Below are 21,920 nucleotides of genomic sequence, written 5' to 3' on the forward strand. Positions count from 1 at the left end.
ATTTGCAGGCTGCATAATTCCATTTCCATTTCATAATTTGTTATCACAGTCAGTGAGAACAGCTTGATGTCAGGTTCTAAAACTTTTTAGGATGCTATGATTATGTTCCCCGGATGAATCCCTTCTGAGAAAAAAAAATCTTCAGATGTATTTTTTTTTCTCAAAAGGGATTCATCCTGGGAACAATGCGTGTATAATTTTTCATAGATTGTCGGTTATGAATGCAACCAATGTCTTTTCCTTTTACACTTTCAGTAGGCTATGGATACTCTACATCTCCAGTGGCACTTTACTGGTTTCTCGGGACCTCTGAAAATGAAATCAGACCACCTAACTTCTAAACAGTTTATATTTTGACGGTTCCATCGGAGAACTGTGTCGAAAAAAATGTTTCCTTTCATTGGTAGGCCACGATACATTTCTTTTTTCGGGTCATCAAAATTCGAATTGAACGTTTTTGTAAGCGATCCGAACAGGACACCAAAAATAAATGAATAAATAAAACTCAGTTTGTCTCGGAATTAACTTGTGAAAACTCAATTGATTCCATTAACAGGGAACGCGGGATATTACGATGAATCATGGTAGTCAATGAGATACGTTGTATGACCCGACGTTACTCTTTCAATATACGTTTACGCGTGAAAAAAGAATGAATCTCTAATTCCACTGTATCAATTTTCTTTATAGATCTCAGGAGCAAATCGAGAAAAGACAGGAATGCGCATTGGAAGCCAGTCAACAAAGGTAATGTTATTCTAATAAATATATCAACAAACGTGACCTGTTCTTTTTCGCATTGGGTGTGTGTGTGTGTGTGTGTGTGTGTGTGCATGTGTATTTGTGTTTTTGTTTTATTTTGTTTTGTGTTTTTTTGTAGAATGTGAAAACACGTAAGGCCTATATCGGCCTATATGACGCTTATTTTTATTCCGCGAATTTCTTATTAGTCAGAATGGAAGGCATTGTGTGAATATCATTTTACTCTGGTACATAAACTACAGGATGTGCAATTGAATCGTATATTAGTTGAAGAAAATGTCTACTCATGGAACCATGGTAATGATAAAATTATATATGAAAATGTTTCTGTTTTGTTCTTTATTACACAGGCAGATGTGTTCAACAGAATAACAAAACCAAAACCAAAAGCACTAAAAAAATTGGAGAGGTTCGGACATGCCGATTTTCTATTCCCGGCCACGAAGTATCGCCAGAGACAAGTCGCTTTATCCATCTGTCTTTCTCCTGAAAAGTTTCTTCCTCCACCTCTCCGAAGTTCGGCTGAGCCCCTTCACAGCCTGAACGTTCCTGGCGAAAACCATGCCCAGCCCGAGGCCTGTCATTCCATCTGGCCCGCTGCTACCACTGCCCACCTGTCTAAAGAGTTGATCATTGGGGAACGACGTTGATGGCATCACAGCGAGTATCCACGGTGGTTGTTCAAACTGTATGAACAGTTCCTTTGGTAATCTACTCTGCTGTGGAATCGGCAGTAGACTATATCATGGTGTACTGTTAGGCCGTAATTTTTTTTTTTTTTTTTTTAATACAGTGTACTGTACATTGTTCTAAGTTTTGCACACAACTATATCCCCACAAACACAAGAGCCACTATTAGGGTTCGCGCGTATGCCAAAAAGCGGGATACAAATCTCGAGATTTACATGACCATCGTAATCTCGAGATTTTTGCAAATGTGCACACAAAATCCCACTAATTTGCGCGATCAGCATCGCGACGGTACCCCCAACAAATCTTGCACTTGATTTCTGAAATAGTGCGCTGATTTGCTCCCGGTGACCGCGTAAACGGCTGACCGAAAATACTTTACTCATCTCCAGATTTTATATTCCATCATTCAAGCGAGCATCACAATAATGGGTAAATGACAACATCACACTACTGTGTGGCAGCTGCGTAAATATTGTCGGTACATGCAAACGCGTGAAGAGGGGGAAAAATCTCGAGATTTGGAGTTCAATCGTCATCCTGGGTCGTCATCCCGCTATGTTGTTATACGTGTGGCTCCGGCTAATTGCGCGTAGATATTCTACATACTGGAAAGATAGTAAACACAATATCAAGACATGCATGATCATGAATGCGAACGATCCGGGTTGTTTCATTGTACTGATAGGGTATTATGAAGGAAATTGTACGTATAAGGTCCACGAGTGTAGTAGCCACGTTTGTACGTACCATATAGCGGGTTACCAAGCTCCCCGAAACTCGAGTTTTTATTTTGTTTTGTTTTATTTGTTTTCTTTGTTTTTGTTGAAACTGTTAATCGACACTCTCCAAATTAATTGGTTAGTAGAGTATACTATGCGCTCGGAAACTAGAGTTTGTTGGGCTTTTTGTCTGTTTCTTTATTTGTCTGTTTTTATTTTTGCAGCCTTTCTCCCTCACAGAAATACTAGTAACTCGCTAATTGCCTATCGATAAATCGATAAAACTACAAGCATTGTTCTTGAACCTCACATACATTGTCGAGTGCACGCCGTTGTGGCGTGCGCTATGAATGATGGGATATGAAAGATTCGAGTTTTTGTGGTCGACCGTTCACACGTGTGTAGTGTATTTGCGGGACAAAGATTAGCGCGCTAATAACAGCAAGATTTCTTGGGTTTAGCATTGCGCTGCTGACCGCGCTTTGTTGGGTTTTTGTCAACTCGTGCAAAGAACTCAGTTTACTAGCGGGTTACAAATTTCTCGTTTTGTTACCCAGTAATTTTTATACGTGTGAATCCCCCTATAGGCGCGTGTATAGATGAGTAATGAATGCCAGCGCGTTTTCACTTATTTTTCATGTTTATATAGGCTGTATGTTTGTTTATTATTGCCCTTGTCATATTCAACAAAACAACAAATTACGATACAAAATAATAATATTATACTCAGTATACATTACGCAACAGTCACTCCAAAGATATTACCCTGAATGCCCATCCCCCGTCACATGGACGTAGGGCCTAATTTACACTGTACAGTGACGTTCAAACAGTAAAAACATTGACTCAACGATCAATCATTAGTTCACACATTGTATACACACATGTTTACATGTATGCTGGTTAATTTCTTTGGTAGTGCAATACGCTGTACAGGCCTGCTGGTAAATTCCCACAAGATGTTCGTAATCTGTCCTTTTTAGTACCTCGGATAAGCTTGATTTTCAGACATTTCCTTTTTTATGTCGAAGGTATATTTTTTCTCTTCCTTTTCTCATATTATCCCTGTGAATTATCCCTGTATGAATTTTCTTTGCAAATATGTGGCTTGACCGTAAGTTTCTTATAGATAATCTATTACATCGGTAAGTATGTAAATTTTGCTATTAACAAACAGGCAATGTTCGCACCTCTTTAAAATAATGGCAGAGAGAAGTTTAAATTTGCGCTTTCAAGCACAGCGATATGCTTGACGTGGAATTATTATAGGTGATATATATTGAATACGACTGGGAAGAACACTGTCAAACCGAAGATAATGATAATTCACATGTTACTGCTCAGTATTATCAGTGTAATTCATTTTTGTATAATATTCACATTATTAGTATTATGTCTCGCCATCGTTGTTGTTCCTGTTACTGGTCATTGGTCATTGGTGTTTTTTGTTTTTGTATGTGTGCTATATGCCTATATCTCGCGAATCGTGAAGAGGCTAATGGCTGGGAGCCAAATGATATCAGATAATTATTGTCGATAGCATTAGCACTAACTGGAACGGATTCCACGTACTCTGGCGTTATGAGCATCGTCAAAATAATCTTGACAAAACATATTTTCTCCTCAATCAAAACAGAGGTTCTCGGGAGGTTTGTAATGACAACTTATATAGAGAATGAAATCATTTGTGATGATGATAATAGTACAGTATTCATGATAATCATTACAATGGTATAAAAAACGGTAACAACAAAGGCAACAATTTCAAGCGGGAATACCAATTCCAGGAGTTAGCTGTTTTGTTTAGCAATAACCTCGATTTTTTAGCTCACCTGAGCCAAAGGCTCAAGTGAGCTATTGCGATCGCCCTTCGTCCGGCGTCCGTCGTGCGTCGTGCGTCGTGCGTCGTGCGTCGTCCGTCGTGCGTCGTCCGTCGTCCGTCGTCCGTCGTGCGTCGTGCGTAAACTTTTTACATTTTCATCTTCTTCTTGAAAACCCCAAGACCGATTTTCATCAAACTTGGCAGGTAGCATCCCTAGGGGGTTAGGAACTCAATTTGTTAAAATGGGCACCATGACCCACCTAGGGGGCCCCCAGGGGGGCCCAAACCCCCCAAAATTAAGGAATCTTTAAAAATCTTCTTCTCTAGAACCAGAAGTGATAGAGCTAAGTTAATACTATGAGTTAGTTCATTGATGACTGTAGTTTCAAGTTTGTTCATGGCAGAATCAGGGATGCCCCCCTTGGGACCCAGGGGAGGGGGTGGGGAGGGGTTCTAATAGGGCCTAAATTGTACATTTTCATCTTCTTCTTGAGAACCCCATGACCCATTTTCACCAAACTTGGCAGGTAGCATCCCTAGGGGGTTAGGAACTCAATTTGTTAAAATGGGCACCATGCCCCACCCAGGGGGCCCCCAGGGGACCCCCAGGGGGGCCCAAATCCCCCAAAATTAAGGAATCTTTAAAAATCTTCTTCTCTAGAACCAGAAGTGATGGAGCTAAGTTAATACTATGAGTTAGTACATTGATGACTGCAGTTTCAAGTTTGTTCATGGCAGAATCAGGGGTGCCCCCCTTGGGACCCAGGGGAGGGAGGTGAGGAGGGGTCCTAATGGGGCCTAAATTGTACATGTTTATCTTCTTTTTTAGAACCCCATGACCCATTTTCACCAAACTTGGCAGGTAGCATCCCTAAGGGGTTAGGATCTCAATTTGTTAAAATGGGCACCATGCCCCACCCAGGGGGCCCCCAGGGGGGCCCAAACCCCCCAAATGAAGGAATCGTTAAAAATTTTCTCTAGAATCAGAAGTTATACAGCTAAGATAATACTATGAGTGAGTACATTAATGACTGTAGTTTCGAGTTTGTTCATAGGAGATCCAGGGGTGCCCCTCTTGGGGGCAGGGGTGGGGGGGGGTGGTTAGGAAGGTCCAAATGGGGGCCTGAATCGTACATTGTCATCTTCTTCCTGAAAACCTCACGATAGATTTTCGTCAAACTTGGCAGGTAGCATCCTTAGGGGGTCAGGATCTCAATTTATCAAAATGGGCACCATGCCCCACCCAGAGGGCCCCAGGGGGCCTCCAATTCCCCAAATTAAGGAATCTTTAAAAATTTGGGCCCTTATTGTACATTTTCATCTTCTACTTCAGAATGCCTGGTCAAATTTTGGTAGAGCTGTGAATAATTTAGATTAGTGACTGCGTGAAAGGTGAACTTGCGATACTCAGGTGAGCGCTAGACCCGCGGGTCTCTTGTTTTTTAATACCACGAACTGCGTGTTTGTGATTGATGAAAAAAAAAGTTAAGTGCATTAATTACTTCACGCAATCACATTGGCCTCATTAGCTGTTATACGAGTTGATAAGAATAATCACAGAAATATTCATTTTCAAAAGTGATCGACACTTCGTCTTGTAATTGTACTTACATTTCCCTTGAAATGTTGGTATGTACGGTCCGATATCACCATCTCCGGTTCTGTCCGAGGTCATAATGTGCAGTAATCGTGGATACTGGTTAGCTCGGTTAGCTTCAAGAGGGATAATTTTAAAGCGAGATGCCGATCCAGAGCACTTGCAAGATAAACTTTATACACTGACGAGAAACTAACTGTAAACAATCGAGGGAACTTGATTAACCACAACTGAAATGCTCTTCCAGGGAATATAAAGCATATGAAAATATGTATGTATAGGGTTCACCTTCAAGATCAACTCTTCTTGTTTTGTTCTAATTTATTTATATTGTAATTCAATTATTTTTAGTGTCTTTTTATTGCACTTCATTGTACTTGAATGATGGTGAATAAAACTAGACTGAACTAAACTAGAACCGAGTTTGTAATCCTTGACAAGATCAACCTTGTTTCGTTCGTCAAGTTCACAGCTTTGTCGACCTCATGTTTCAGCAAGGAACTGTGAACGGAAAGATATCTCCTCCCTCTCTCTCCCTCCCTCTCTCTCTCTCCTTCTCTCTCTCTCTCTCTCTCTCTCTCTCTCTCTTTCTGACCTTAGTTTCAGGCTTACCGTGTTGTTTTGTTTCAGTTTTTACATCAGAATTGTCGGAAAAGATTTGAATGTAATCCATGGTCGGGGAGGTGTGCTGCCGCACAGTTTCCTCCCTCGTCTTGGTGCATCCGATTGAAAAATTGCCTTTTATACATCGACGTTTATAAGCATTAGAAATCTGATCAGTGTTTTTGAAGTATCTTTGACAAAATAAATCATGGATGTACATAATCGAAAAGAATTCAAACCTACGACCTCCTGATCTCCGGATTTTCAGGAATATATTGACATCTTATTCCTACACAAAATTTTGGTACACTGTCTTTTACATCTATGTATCTGTATATGCCCGAAATGAGTTGGATGTGATGTATACAATTTCTATAAAATGATACATGTATCTATAGTTCACACCAATGTCTCATCTGTATTATGGTTTGCGAATTGTCTCCATGTTGATACTTTATAGTTTTCCCCTCCAAAATAGCCCAAAAGAGTCTTGCTATTTAATTTAAAGAGAATTGCTGCAGTCTGTAGGCCTATCGTTGTATTTTTATACTATGTGAAAATTATTTACCATAATACACGCATTTTTTTTAAATATTCCAATGTTAAGATCAACAGATTTATCATTTATTATAAGGCTTGTTTCTTATGCTACTTACCTTTTCACATCAAACAAGATACATTGTTTAGCACTGTCAGAATTGTGATTGAAAAAAAAAAGATGTGGTGTGGTTTACATGTAGGTACATGTATACAAGTATTTGTTATATATACAGAGATATATATATATATATATATATGTATATATATATATATATATATATATATATATATATATATATATAAAGTAAAAGAATTAGAAGAAGAACGCCGTAAAAAATAAATCATAGATCTTGAAGATCTTAAAAACGGAGCATAGCTCTCAAATACTGAAAGGCAAGGTCACACTCTTCATCAGTTCAAGAGTGTGACCTTGCCTTTCAGTATTTGAGAGCTATGCTCCGTTTTTAAGATCTTCAGGATCTATGATTTTTTTTTTTTACGGCGTTCTTCTTCTACTAATTCTTGTACTTATTATCATCAAGATGCCGAGCAAACCAATTTTCTTATTACAATTCTGTATATATATATATATATATATATATATATATATATATATTGGCCTCTTGTTATTACTATTTCTATTTCTGTTCAAATGCATGCAAATTGGTTGCTATTTTGCTTTTATGTTTATGTCTCATCAAGCCCTTGAAAAAGGCTGGTGAAACAGCCGAAAGCTTGGGGAATAAAGGCAAGACTGAACATCACTGCAACGTCTATACTGCAAGTTTTCCTTCCGTCACACACACACACACACACACACACACACACACACATATATATATATATATATATATATATACGTAAAACTGTCTCGAAATTACTCAAATTTCCAGTTCTATTCTGAAGAATGGGAAAAGACACGCGAATACAAGCGGTGTTCAAAATTTACAATAAATACACATGTACACACATCTCTGTATGAACACTGTCAAACACTGTTTGTGATATGATGGTCACTGCATGTTATAGATTTTGCTTGTGGAGATAGATTGACAAGAGTTTTTGCTTGACGGCATCGTCTTCCATACGGTTACAGCTCGTTATTCCGAAGGGTCGTTATTCCGAAGGCTCGTTATTCCGAAGGCTCTTCAGTCCGAAGTTTCGTTATTCCGAAGGTTCGTTATTCTGAATTTCATTTTCGGATTAACAAAATCTTCGATAGCGAACCTTCTGAATAACGCTACAAAAATGTTCGGATTAACGAACCCTTTTTCATTTTCAGATTAACCAACATCTAGGTATAGGGAATTTGTGTGTTTCGCATTAAGGAACCTTCGGAATAACGAACCTTCGGAATAAAGAACCTTCGGAATAACGAACAGCACCCTTCCATGTACAGCCAAGATTTCAACCTGCAGATGAGCCAAGACACCTTGTTTCATACGTGAGTATATAGGTATAAAAAGCTGTCATTGATTTGAAATTGTAACACGACATTTCCATATAGAATAATGTAAACCTAAATATAGAATCATATAAAATGTCTTTCAGGGTGTCTTACTAAAAAATTTTGATTAAAACATTGTTGATTTCTCCGTACCGAAACTTTTATGGATCATCACATCGCCTCCAATGTATACGTTGTTTAGAACAAACGCTCAGTAAGATTTGTGTAATATGAACCATGACTCCATTCTGTCAATATATTTCGAGTTTCGCAGTCGAATTTCACTGTGGGGTGCTTGAGAGATGTACATCATGATAACTGCCAGGGAGTTGAATGTTCCAGCATGATCCTGTCGAATTCACTTGCATTATAGGTATACATCGGAACTCTATTGTAGCTCGATCCACTAAACATGGGCAAGTCAGTTTGCATGCTATGCACAGTGAAATCAGTGAAATTTCGGCCACTATGATTATACTGAACAAAACATACGATCCCATCGCTGACAAAAACCTGACAATTGATATTATATATAGCATTCTAACTAGAAGTTTCCATGAAGTATAATACAACATAGATATGTAATCAAGTCACTGCCAGGGGGTCTTACCAAAAACAATTCTGAGTAAAATATTTTTGATTCAATGATTCATCACATCGCGTTCGGTTAGTGTTTACTTATTTTGTTTACACGCGCTAAGCAGAATAAAGCAGAATGAACCATTTGTCAAGCAGGTAAGTCATATCATTCATGACGTGATTGACAATACAGACTTTGCCACAATAGTTCCGTAACGGTAAATTAACACAAAATCTATGATCATCGTTTGATGATAAGAAACCAAGTGTTGTCTTTATTATATTCCATGAATACTTCACGTATAAAACGTTGTGATACTATTACGTACGATACCTGCCCGTAATATGGATCATTCACGTAAACAAATCCCCGCTCTTATTTTTTTTTCGGCAGTTGTAACGGGGAAGTGACTGTAGGTGTATCAGACACAGCTATTAAAAAAAAGGTGATTTCATTCATGCAAACGTGTATTATTACTATTTTGTCGCATGATTTCGGACATGAATTTCATACATTTCAGAAGCAGCAGTGAGATTGAAATATTAACATACCTATAGAGATGACCCTTGGTTGCTAAACATACCGATTTGGCAGTCAAAATCAAGGAACCAGCCAATAAATGGTATATATTTTCCTTCTCTAATTCAATTCAATGTATTAATTTCTTTATTTCCATCTTTGAAAAGACATGATTAAGAAAAAACTTTGAATTTCAGAAACTCAAGTCCTACAGGCCTACCGGTAATTGCAGTGTCGTTGATTTTCAATTGACAATTACAAATGTATGTCGCATAACTCACATTATTATCAAACATAACTCTCTAAAAAAAAAAGATTGAGAGAAAATATTCACTCTCGAAGGAGTGAATACAAAAAAGAGTGAATTTAGAGTGAAATTGGAGTGAATTTCGAGTGAACATGTTCATTTTCACTCATTTTGGAGTGACCGCAGGGATCACTCGAAGATTTTGGACTTTGCCACAATAGTTCCGTAACAGTAAATTAACACAAAATCTATAATCATCGTTTGATGATAAGAAACCAAGTGTTGTCTTTATTATATTCTATAAATACTTCACGTATACGTTGTGATACCAAGGAGGTACTACGTACGATACCTGCCAGTAATATGGGTCATTCACGTAAACAAAAATCTCGGCCTCGAATTATACGATTGGTAACAAAAGCTATCATTGATTTGAAATTGTAACACGACATTTCCATAAAGAATAATTAATAAACCTAAATAAAATGTCTTTCAGGGGGTCTTACTAAAAATTATTTGATTAAAACATTGTTGATTCCTCCGTACCGAAACTTGTGTATGGTTCTATCACATCGCCTCCAACGTATACATTGTTTATAACAATATAACGCTCAGTAAGACTCAATAAGCGCTTTCACATCAGCCCGATGTTTCGAAATAGCGCGCTATTTTCTGACTTGGGAAATTCAAAAATATCTCGAGCTTGGATTTTTATCGGGCTGATGTGAAAACGCCTATTGTGAACCATATAACTCCATTCTGTCAATATCGCCGGTGGAGCTCTTATAGCTCGATCCACTAAACATGGGCAAGTCAGTTTGTATGCTATGCACAGTGAAATCAGTGAAATCTCGACCACTATAATTATACTGAACAAAACATACGATCCCATCGGTGACAAAACCCGACAATTGATAGTATATATAGCATTCTAAGGGTGCTGTTCGTTATTCCGAAGGTTCGCTATTCCGAAGGTTCGTTATTCCGAAGGGTCGTTAATCCGAAACACGCAAATTCCCTATACCTACAGGTTCGTTAATCCGAAAATGAAAAAGGGTTCGTTAATCCGAAAATTTGTGGCGTTATTCCGAAGGTTCGTTATTCCGAAGATTGGTTAATCCGAAAATGAAATTCGGAACAATGAACCTTCGGAATAACGAATCTTAGGAATAAAGAGCCTTCGGAATAACGACCCTTCGGAATAACGAGCTGTAACCGCATTCTAACTAGAAGTTTCCATGAAGTATATACAGCATAAATATGTAATCAAGTCACTGCCAGGGGGTCTTACTTAAAATAATTCTGATTAAAATATTTTTGATTCAAATTATTCATCACACCGCGTTCGGTACGTGTTTACTTATTTTGTTTACACGCGCTAAGCAGAATAAAGCAGAATGAACCATGACGCGATTGATAATACAGACTTTGCCACAATAGTTTCGTAACAGTAAATTAACACTAAATCTATTATCATCGTTTGATGATAAGAAACCAAGTATTGTCTCTATTATATTCTATAAATACTTCACGTACAAAACGTTGTGATACCAAGGAAGTACTCCGTGATACCTGCCCGTAATATGGATCATTCACGTAAACAAATCTCTGCTCGTTAGCTTTTTTTCGGCAGTTGTAACGGGAAGTGACTGTATGCGGTAAATTTTGATTAAAAAATGATAATAAATGACCGGACGATAGATTGCCTGAATTTCACCCCAGCAATTTTTTTTTTTTTTTTTTTGGGGGGGGGGGGGGCTGAACTTCACAATTAATTTCTATAAAAATGTAGTGTTTATACTAATGTATTTTGGCTCATTTGGAAGTTGAAATCTTGATGCAAACTTCTTTCGTTTCATGTGTGTGAAGCTGCAGACTGCAATATAGGTGTAGCGTTTCAAATATTGGCGTCGTCTATCTGTTTGGATACTTTCTGTAATGTCTTGACACACACACACACACACACACAAAAAATCGGAAGTTACCGATCGAGTTTTTTTTCCTACTTTTGGGAATTGTGAGGGTGGCTAGTCGCGATTATTCAATAGTGCCTCACATGCGCTGATCAAGCCTGTGTCAAGACAGTCATAAACATATCTCTGAGCTGGCGGTTTGAACATCAAAAATTCGATCGAAATCCATCTAGGATCTTTTTTCTGTGTGTGTGTAGTAGCTAGTACACGTGTGTCTAGCTTCAAACTTTCATGTTCGAATAGATGATAAAATCGTTGATGCCGGTGGGCTCAAGTACAGACATACGTGAAATATCTACAGTCGGTGCCATAACCATTCAATTACTTTCTTCGGACTCACAAAGTTTAGTACCCAATGGCACAACCTTGGATACATAGTATTCAATGGATGGAGCTGTACATTACTAGACATTCGGATCATTTCCATAACCAGGTAGGTAGGGATACTGGTATCGGCGACCCAACACGTTCAATGGGGTTACGATACCGGTGTGTGTTCCACCGTACACCAAATGAAGCAAGTGGCTGGGCATCATTGGGTATTGGGTGTGTTTCTCTGGTGTGTGTAGGTCTGTACGGCGAGAGTTGGGAGAAGGGGAGAGAGATTCTGCCGAGAGTCCTTGGGGAGCTCGCAGAGTGATAGGAAAGCCTAAAAATAGATGTGTTTCGGTCAAGGGGTCAGGAGGGCCTGTCGCTTGGAGGAATGGAAGGCGTGGAAGGTGGCTGGAGTTTGGCTCGCAAAACGCAGAGACAGTATCGTATTGCAATGGAAACGGCAGGTGGCGCTCTGTATGTAACGGTCATCCTGACAGATGTTTGAAAGATTTTGCCTTCTTGCAGCAAATTACTATGTACTAAATTCGTAATTTTCTCATCTATTTTACCCTGTAATGTGAAACGAACCATCGTGGATGTTGATACTATCCTTCCTCAGCACAATTTCATCGAGTATTCTGCAAATACTAGCAAATAACATTCTGATACGCCACATAAACAGGAACAGGACCATCCCTTTAAAGTACGTTGTCTGTGAGAATTACTCGCCCCAAAGTGCTCTCATGTCGTAGTAATCATGCAATAATGGTTTCGTACCAGAGCCGACGCTGACCAGCGTCGATAAATATTGTACGAAACCACTGACTGCGACCAGCAGCGTGCAGCCCATTGTACGCATAGCTAACTGCGACCAGCAGCCCCATACGCATAGCGTAATGGGGCTTCGCATTGTAGCATTCAGGATCATGACAGAATTAGTATCGCGGGTAAATGTCAACTTAAAATCCAAAAATTTCTTCGATTTGAAGACTTACCAATTAATTTGAAGTATTGAAAACAGGCTTCGAACAACGTTTGTTTCTGCCAATAGTCCCTTTCTGTTCGAATTGATGACTGAATGTGACTCGGTCGAGAGGACCTTGGGAGAGCTACATACACTGGATACCATGGCAAGCGCATGCGCACACAAACATCTTATCCGTTCATGGATTTGAAATTTGTGTGCACAGATGTGTTCGCATGCACTGGCTGTAGTATTCAGTGTACTGTATGTAGCTCTTCTAAGGTCCTGTCGACCGAGTCACATTCAGTCATCAATTCGAACAGAAAGGGACTATAGGCAGAACCAAACGTTGCCCGAAGCCTGTTTTCAATACTTCAAGTTAATTGGTAAGTCTTCAAATTGAAGAATTTATGGGATTTTAAGTTGACATTTAACCTGCGATACTAAATCTGTCATGATCCTGAATGCTACAATGCGAAGCTCGATTACGCTATGCGTATGGGACTGCTGGTCGCTATGCGTATGGGGCTGCTGATCGCAGTTCATTGCATGATTACTAAGACATGAGAGCACTTTGGGGCGAGTAAGTCTCACAGTGTTAGTTATATGAAAGGTACTTTAACCTGAAACACAAACTAAGACAAGGAAATTCAAGGACACTTTTGAGGTACCAAAACTTTTTATTATCTTTAACTGCTAATTTCCGTCGCAAAAAGTTACGAATTTATTGACATACTTTAAAAAAAAAAATTGGTGGCCCGAGGCGGGCCACCAAATTTGCCTTTTTTTGAAAGTTGGTGGCCCGACTTTCATTTTTGGTGGCCCCGGGCCACCGGGCCACCGTTAGTGTCGAGCCCTGCGTATTGATATCCAAGACGAGAGGAAAATCATGTTGTAGAAAGTTGTACTTCAATATCAGAATATGCTGGTTTGTAAATTATCAATGTCCAGGAGTATCATCGTGTTAACATGGTTAAAGCGATGAGACAGGGACTCCGTTTGAGATAGATATGAAGAGTTATTAATGATAAAAAAATCTTGCTTTGAATCATATATAAGTGCACTTTAGAAGTACTCTAATCCATCTTTGTTCACATTGTTGTGGGCAACGATGTCTTTAATTCTTTATGTGCCACATTCGCACGCCCGACTCAGTCGACGGCGTGCCAACTTCGCACATTCTACTCAAACGCACAAACCAGCCCAAACCGATCGATAAATTGCCAAATGTCACAGTACAATGACAGCGATTGTCGCGATTCTATTCCTGTTACATGTAGCTTGCATTTTATGTGGTGATTGACTATCAAATGGTGCTCTCTACTGGATTTGCGAGTAATTCAAGGTTTCTGTCACTGTTTTGTGTGCAAAAGTCATGCTTCCACAATAATGTAGCTACTGATCATTTGACAGAAAAACAGTCATAGATTTGTCATACAATTTTATCTCAAAGCAAAACTGGGCACTTTCTCTACAACTTTGCTCATTACCTGTCCAGGGTAACAAATGAAGTTACATAGATTTCAGAAACTGAATGTTTTCCCAAAGCATAGCAATATTGCTATCTCAGAATAATGTGGCACACAGGGGGTTTACACCATGGCACATAAAGAGTTAAACGGTGGCAAATAGGAGGGTCATAGGAAAGTCAGCAGACGAATAAAGCACTGGTATGCAAGGTTTTAAATTGTGGAGATGCAGAGCATTCAGTGATATTTACGAAGCCGAGAGCATGATGCACGGCATTTGGAATTCCAGAGACTGAGCCGCATCTCAACTAACTCCTCGAATGTAATTTTGAGCAGCAGTTGGGTCACAGTGATGGCATCACTCGTCCCCCTTCCTATATGACTGCACCCGCTCATTGTTATAATATCAATACATGTATGTCGCTTCAATGTATCTTATACTTCCTATTGACACATTGGTGTATCTGCAAGACATCATACACAGTGTTTTTGTTGTATGGCATAAAGGATAATAAACTGTGATTGAAGTTTGACAGGTGATTTGCACAATCATGGGGATCACCCCCTCCCCATATGTGCAACCTCCCTGTGAGGGTGAAGGGTGCTCAGAACTTATTCAGAAGGGGCACTTCCTTTTGACCATTCTTGCGAAGACGTCCAAGTAGACAAAATCACTTTATACCTATTATAAGTAGCTATTATTCAGTGACTCACCTTTTGTTCTGAAGTAATAAAATCTGAATGATGCGTCATATTTTTTTGTATTAAAAAGCAGATCTAATGTTCACTTTATGAAATAAATAATACTTCGCTTTTACTAACAATCGTATTTACTAATAATACTTACTTTGTTGGTCCTGCAAAATTATCAATTTTAGGTAAAGTTTTACTAACCATAACAAATGGATATCAAGGATGACATTACAGTTGTCTATGAATTGCACCCTTTTAGTGAAATTATTGTATCCTCGTTTTCATATCTAAGCCTAGTGCTATTTGTATTTTGTAACACCACTGATGAATACGATTTAGAGCAAGTTTTATAGAGGGATGTGATCACAGTTGTTAAATACAGTTTTCAACTGTATTTATATTGTAAGTGCCCAGGGGAAGTATTCTGCGTCGGGCAGTGTTTCGTCGTTTTGTTTCATTGCTTTAGTATGGCGTTATAGATAGTAGTGTTTTCTTTTTATCGCATCACAGAAATCGTTGTGGTATTGTTGTTCTTTAATTGCATAATACATAGTAGGCTTTATATTCCACTTGCTATAGGATTGGCCAAGAGCTGATCACGTTTCAGATGTGGAATAAAATGGGAATATCTAAGACCGTAGATGTGGAATATAAAGCAAGTAATCAACTTTTGGTTTTAGGCAATGAGACAAACTACCACTTCCTCGGCAATCTGAATGTGTACGATATCTTTCCTCAGCTTCGCTTCGGAAAGATAGCTACATCCAGATCGCCTGGGAAGTGATATTTTGTCCCATCACCTTCAACAACGTTGATTATTTGCTTGATAGCGTAGTTTTATTGCTTTATTGCAATATTGTTGTTTAGTTGCTTTTGCATTTGCTTCAATTTACTTTTCAGTTTAAGTTTTTATTTATTTTCTGGCATTTGTACTAGATTTAACGTCATAATTCTGTTGAATTTTGGTCGGGGTGACGTCCTCGGGTAATACGATAGGCCCCTTGGGCAAAGAGGTCTGACAAAAGACTTTACTTTTTGCAGCAAAGACATTTTTGGTGTTGTTGTGATTTTCCTGAATCTGAGAGTACATATTTCACACATTCTGTATTGCTTTACGCTGTCATACTTATGTAGAGTAACCAAAAAGATAAAAAATAATAAAAAATCAATACATTTGAACAACTGCTGCCTTTGTTTTCGACATTAAGCCATGTTGTTACAACACTCAAACCAGACCCATTGCCTTTCTATACAATAAATCATAAGTTATAAAATAAATTGTGTAAATATATTTGAAGTTTGTTGTTGCTGTTTTTACAGCCAAGCTACAGGCCCTAGATCTCATTTGCTTCTTTTATGTTAACATTTTGATTTTCGTAATTTTTGTCCCACAAATATTTTTTCAAATATGTTTTCCATTTGCCATATTCTCCTAAGCCGAATTTCAAGGGGGAAATCCCGTCGAATATACGTATAATTTTGATAGAAATCGGATGAAAAATGAAGAGATTATGACATTTTGAAGTTTCGCCATTTTTTCAAAAAACAGTTCTTGAACAGCCAATATGAATATACAAAGGGCAAAGTGAGCATGTCATCCCTTCACAACGTACCATGCCCATGCCAATTCTAGCATCAGTGACACCATTGGTCCACCGGTGCCATGTTACCTAAACTTTAAAGGAACCCAAAACCCAGAGAGAAATTCGCACACACTGATTTTGTGTGAGGACTTCAAATATGGGAAATGGGCCAACCTAGCCAATCTTGGCTTTTTCATGTTTTCTGAAAGAGCAAGTCTTCTACATTAAGCTAAAATTATTTTGGGATCATAAAATTGGCAGGAAAGTGTGTTTTTCAGCAGTTTATCTTGAACTTTTTTTGGTAGAATAGTGTGATTAGATGCGTCTTAGAGTCCCCTTTTCATTTATTTAAAACCTAGCTGGTACACACTCTTCACTTTCAACTCTCATAACTTAAGAAAAGATGATGCTACTGCATTGAAAGTTCGCATTAATTATGGACGGAATGTGTTCATAAGGCATGCTCAATTTCAGTTTAATCTGATAATCCCTTCATTGTTGTTACTCTGGTGGTTTACATTCTGTTTTCTTTTCCCAAATTGCACCGCCAGCCCGGCCTGGTAAAGATTAGGCGCTTTAATTGAATAGACACTGTACTTCAGAGCCTCTTTTCGCAGTTCACAGTTTTCTTTCTAATATCTTATATTTAGATAGGAAGGAGAGTCCATTTGATTTGAGTTATACATCATTTTAAAGCTTAGAGTCTACTCTTTCAGAATATGCTCTTAACTAAAATTTCATATCTGGCGATTTTTTGTTTGTTTTGTGATGCAGGGTCACATAATAAGTATTGTTTGTAGAATGCTCTTACAGCATCATCAATCTTTGAATGTACACTTGGTACAGAGATGAAGTTGATATGAATATATTTTATTGTATTGTTGTTGTTTGCATTACATTGTTCTACGTCCTAAGTGGTTGGCTTATTTTCTCCTCCATCGTTATAATGATCTCTTATTTTTTTTTTCGTATCATGACAAAGTGTGCATATTTTTATCATAATAAGAATGTGCATTTTTTAGAATTATAATATTATAATGTTATATTATATTATAATATATCATATATTTTTATTATTATATCATAGATTTTATATTTTATCATAACATCATATATCTTATATTCACGACAAAATTCTTATTAGCCCACCTTCCATTTATGTATTTATGCCAAACTGTTATGTCATTATCTATACCTCCACACCCTCTTAGATTTTTACAATCTTAGTCGTTGTTCTCTCAATGTCCTTACTTGTAGTAGGCAATAGTTGCAACATGTGACCTTTCTGTATTTTATTCTGTATTTTATTCAGTAACACTTATTTGATCTGATCTTTGTTCGTTTTAATCGGATCCCCCAGTTAAAGTATAGTCTAAAAAATATCTGTACTTATGTTTCCCCTAATCTGATTTTATCATGGGACCTGCGGCTCTATACAAGCTTGCTTTTACGCAGGCCCCATCATAATTTTTCGCATTATGATCTCAGTCTAAATCGCATGTACGCAGACCTTGTGTTTATACCATGCAAGACAAACTTTTGAACATTCCGGTGAAGTTCTATTTTGAATTGTGTTCTGTATAATTTCGTATCAATTTGCTTTATGTTGTGATAAATGTGAGAAATATGAAAATAAATTGAAATGAAATGAAAAATATACATATGCATGTTTGATGAACTGTCCTTATGAGATGAATGGAAGTAAATTGACAATTTGTATTTCTTTTAATCATGTTTTTTATGGAAACAATAAACTACACTGATTCTTTATAAGGGGTTTCGTTTATCAGCCTGATGGGAAATTAATGGAGTTTTTGTGCCCCTGGAATAAGGTAAAATTCGTATAGGCAGAGCACAAAACTAGGGCAAAAACGACAGATTTATCTTTACTTTAGTGTATTTTTATTTTCAGCAATTTACCTAATCTAAGTGAATCTAGCTACCTGGGCTCATTAATGAAATGACTGTCGGTAAATATGTTCACGTAAAATCGTCTAACATGAAATTCAGAAAGTATACGTGGCAGGCCCCACATTTATTCTCTTGGCAGAATATTTTGCCAAGCCAAGAAATATACTTCATTAATAAGCTGATCAATCACAGAAATTAATTAGGATATCAAATTAGGTAAGTTGTGATGAAAGAAGTTACACAGAGGGCCTATATCTCCAATTTAACAAAACTCTAGCCACTGCAAAACACACTATAGTCCATACAGCTAATGTATTAAAACCAGGCAGGTAGGCCTCCGTGTACTGAATAGAAAGATCAACACAGACTTGCAGCATCTAGATTACTTTAACTGCTTCTCTCGATCTCTCCTTCACAATCTCTCAATAGCTTCATCACCCGCCCTCATGTTCTTTGTATAAGTACAGTCAAACCTGTCTATAGCGGCAACCCAAGGGGGATGGAAAAAATGACCGTTATAGACAGGTGGCCGGTATACATCTAGGCTATCCTACTTCGTGTGCATTTCCTACATGTACATGTTTCATGGTTGTATACATCTATAAATGTACTTACATGCACATGTTGTATGTGTGTATGTACAGTGTATACTCACGTGTGTTTCATGCACTGAACAACGCCGGTGTTTATGAAATTGTTACACAGTTGCACGTGTATTATCATACAGTCGTAGAGTGATTACTGCAGCAGTGGCAATCACTGAACGTCGCCGAGGGGTGACTGGCACGGCTATACAAAGCAGAAAAACACGCTGACGAATTACTGGCTCGCCTACGGCTCCATGGCTTGTGCCGAAAGGGTGGGTTGGGTGGTGGCGCGTCGCGTTAATGGGAACACCACCCTTCGTCCAAAGCCCCCCCCCCCCCCCCCCCCGGTTTTGCCGAAAGGGTGCTTTGGTACTTTTTCTCATGTAATATTAAAAGACGAGTTTTGAATTTATATTTAACCTTCCAACAACCATTTCAAAGAGGCTATCGTCCGGATCGGTTCACACTCTATTACCACTTGGTCTACAGCCAGTTGGTCCAATATAACCAGTTGGTCTAGTCATCATTTCGTCCAATTACTGTTTGGTCTTAATTGTTATTTGTTGTTTAATATCAGTTGGTTAAATATAAATTCAAAACTCGTCTTTTAACCCTATAAAGCCCAAGGGGGGGGGGGGGACGTACATTATGCCCCCTACCAGATTTTCATTCGCCACTCCTTCACCCTTAATCCAGTTTTAACCAAATTTGGTGACTTTTCCTAAATCTTATTCCGAACATTTTGATATATAATTTAGCTATATATGATATTGCTGGTTGCCATGGCAACAATAAACTGACAACCATGTCAGTCAGATTTTGCATATTTTTCTGTTCCAATTCCAATTAACCATATTATAATGTATAAAATGGGCGTTTCTAGGCTGAAATTTGCTGAAGGAGCAAAATGTGAAGTAATTATGGCCCTGAAATGTTTTTCCTATTATTTCCTTTGTTTTTCTGTGACAATGCCATAAAACAATAGATATAATAGAGATACTTGAAAATAAGAGTATTTTCCAAAGATTGCCATTCTATTTTGTGTCATTTTGATTCCTTCACCCAAGTTATACCTCTAATATCATTTGTTTATCACATTATCAATCTGCAAACTTAAAATTCCGATGTTACGGGAATATGAAATATGATACTATGCATGTACCTATCCCAAACAATACATCACAGGTCTCATAATGTATTTCTTTATTTTGTTATGAATAGCGCCCCCATGTGGTGACCTTGAGAAATTTCAACCATAAAAAATAATGAGCTTTGACTTGCAGATCATTTGTGGCAAATATGAAAAACATTGGTCTATGATAGGACATATATACTGGGGATAAAGAAATTATAACGAAAAATCATGTTTCCTATGTATTTCTTTATATTTTGGTAAATAGCGCCCTCTATGGGTGACCTTGAAAAAATCAAAGTATGCGGTCATGTAGACTATGAGTTGCTCTACCCATGTGCCAAATGTGACGATGAAACATCAAACATTAACAAAGTTATATAGGGGGGCACAATGTCCCCCCCCCCCCCCCCCCCCGCCGCTTGGGCCTGGTGATGGGAAGGGTCAAAATAGCTTCGGCTTTATAGGGTTAATATTATACATGAGAAAAAGTACCGGGGGGCTTTGGACGAAGGGTGGGGTTCCAGTCAACGCGACGCGATCCAACGCTCCCAACGCACCCTTTCGGCAAAACGGGGGGGGGGGGGGGGGGGGGGGCTTTGGACGAAGGGTGGTGTTCCCATTAACGCGACGCGCCACCATCCAACCCACCCTTTCGGCTAGTTTGCAGGCACAAACCCTTGTTGGTCGTAGAGGAGTCTGCGCCAAGACTACTATATGCACCACTTCGGCACTGTCCCATAGGCCCTGTGTTGTCAGTGCAGTTTTGCGTGTATTAGTCTTGGCACATGCAGACTCCTAATACGACCAACAAGGGTTTGTGCCTGCAAACTACCTTTCGGCACAAGCCCGGCTCCATTGGGTCCGTGACCGCTATAGACAGGTTAGCAATTTGTAGCCGCTGGCTACGTTAGACAGGTGGCCGGTATACACAGTGTCTGTAACATGGCATTTCTTGAAGGGGGGGGGGGGGGATTTTCCAGTGGCCGCTACACTGTAAAAACATCGGTGTTAGATTTAAAACCACGGGTGTTAAAGGGATCGTACAGTTCTGGTTGAGACCTAATTTCAGGTTTCTACCATTTTTAGGTGAGATAATGAGAAATCTCATTTGAAATATGAAAGACCATGTAATTCCAAGAGGAATTAAATGTTTATTTGATAAAAATTGATTTTGAAATGGCTGAGATATCCAAAAAGAGCTATTCTAATAAAGTGTGGGACCCACACTTTTTAACGATTGCTTTGTTTTACTTTGTTTTTGGATGTTTCAGTTATTCCGAACCCGATTTTCATCAAATAAATTTTGAATTCCTCTTCAAATGGTATGCTCTGCACTATCATATGATAAGTGTTTTCTTGGTATCTCACAAAAAAAATTAGAGCCGAACTCTCATCTCCACCAATACTGTACTATCCCTTTAAATCTAACACCGATCAAACTTCAATAGACTTATAGAGGACCACACCCACAGGTGTATAGAAAATGCACTGTGATGGTGTCGAAAAGTGTTCACCTGACACTTCGTGGTGTTAATTTGGCACTGTACCTAGTGTTATTTTGACACTGTACTGGTGTTAATTAAAAAATGACACCACATGGTGTTGATTTGATATTTGTTGGTGTTAAAATCAATGGTTTAACACCCGTCCAGCTTCAATAAGAGACCACACCAGCTGGTGTTACTGTGGTGTAAATTTATTTTCACATTTTTTCAAAAATCTAGTATTTAAATGTAAAATTCTTGATCGTCTTGTTTAAAT

This window comes from Diadema antillarum, unplaced genomic scaffold (assembly GCF_040938485.1).
Source record: "Diadema antillarum isolate AM-2024a unplaced genomic scaffold, OU_Dant_1.0 seq00000704_RagTag, whole genome shotgun sequence".
NCBI classification, from domain to species: Eukaryota; Metazoa; Echinodermata; class Echinoidea; order Diadematoida; family Diadematidae; genus Diadema; species Diadema antillarum.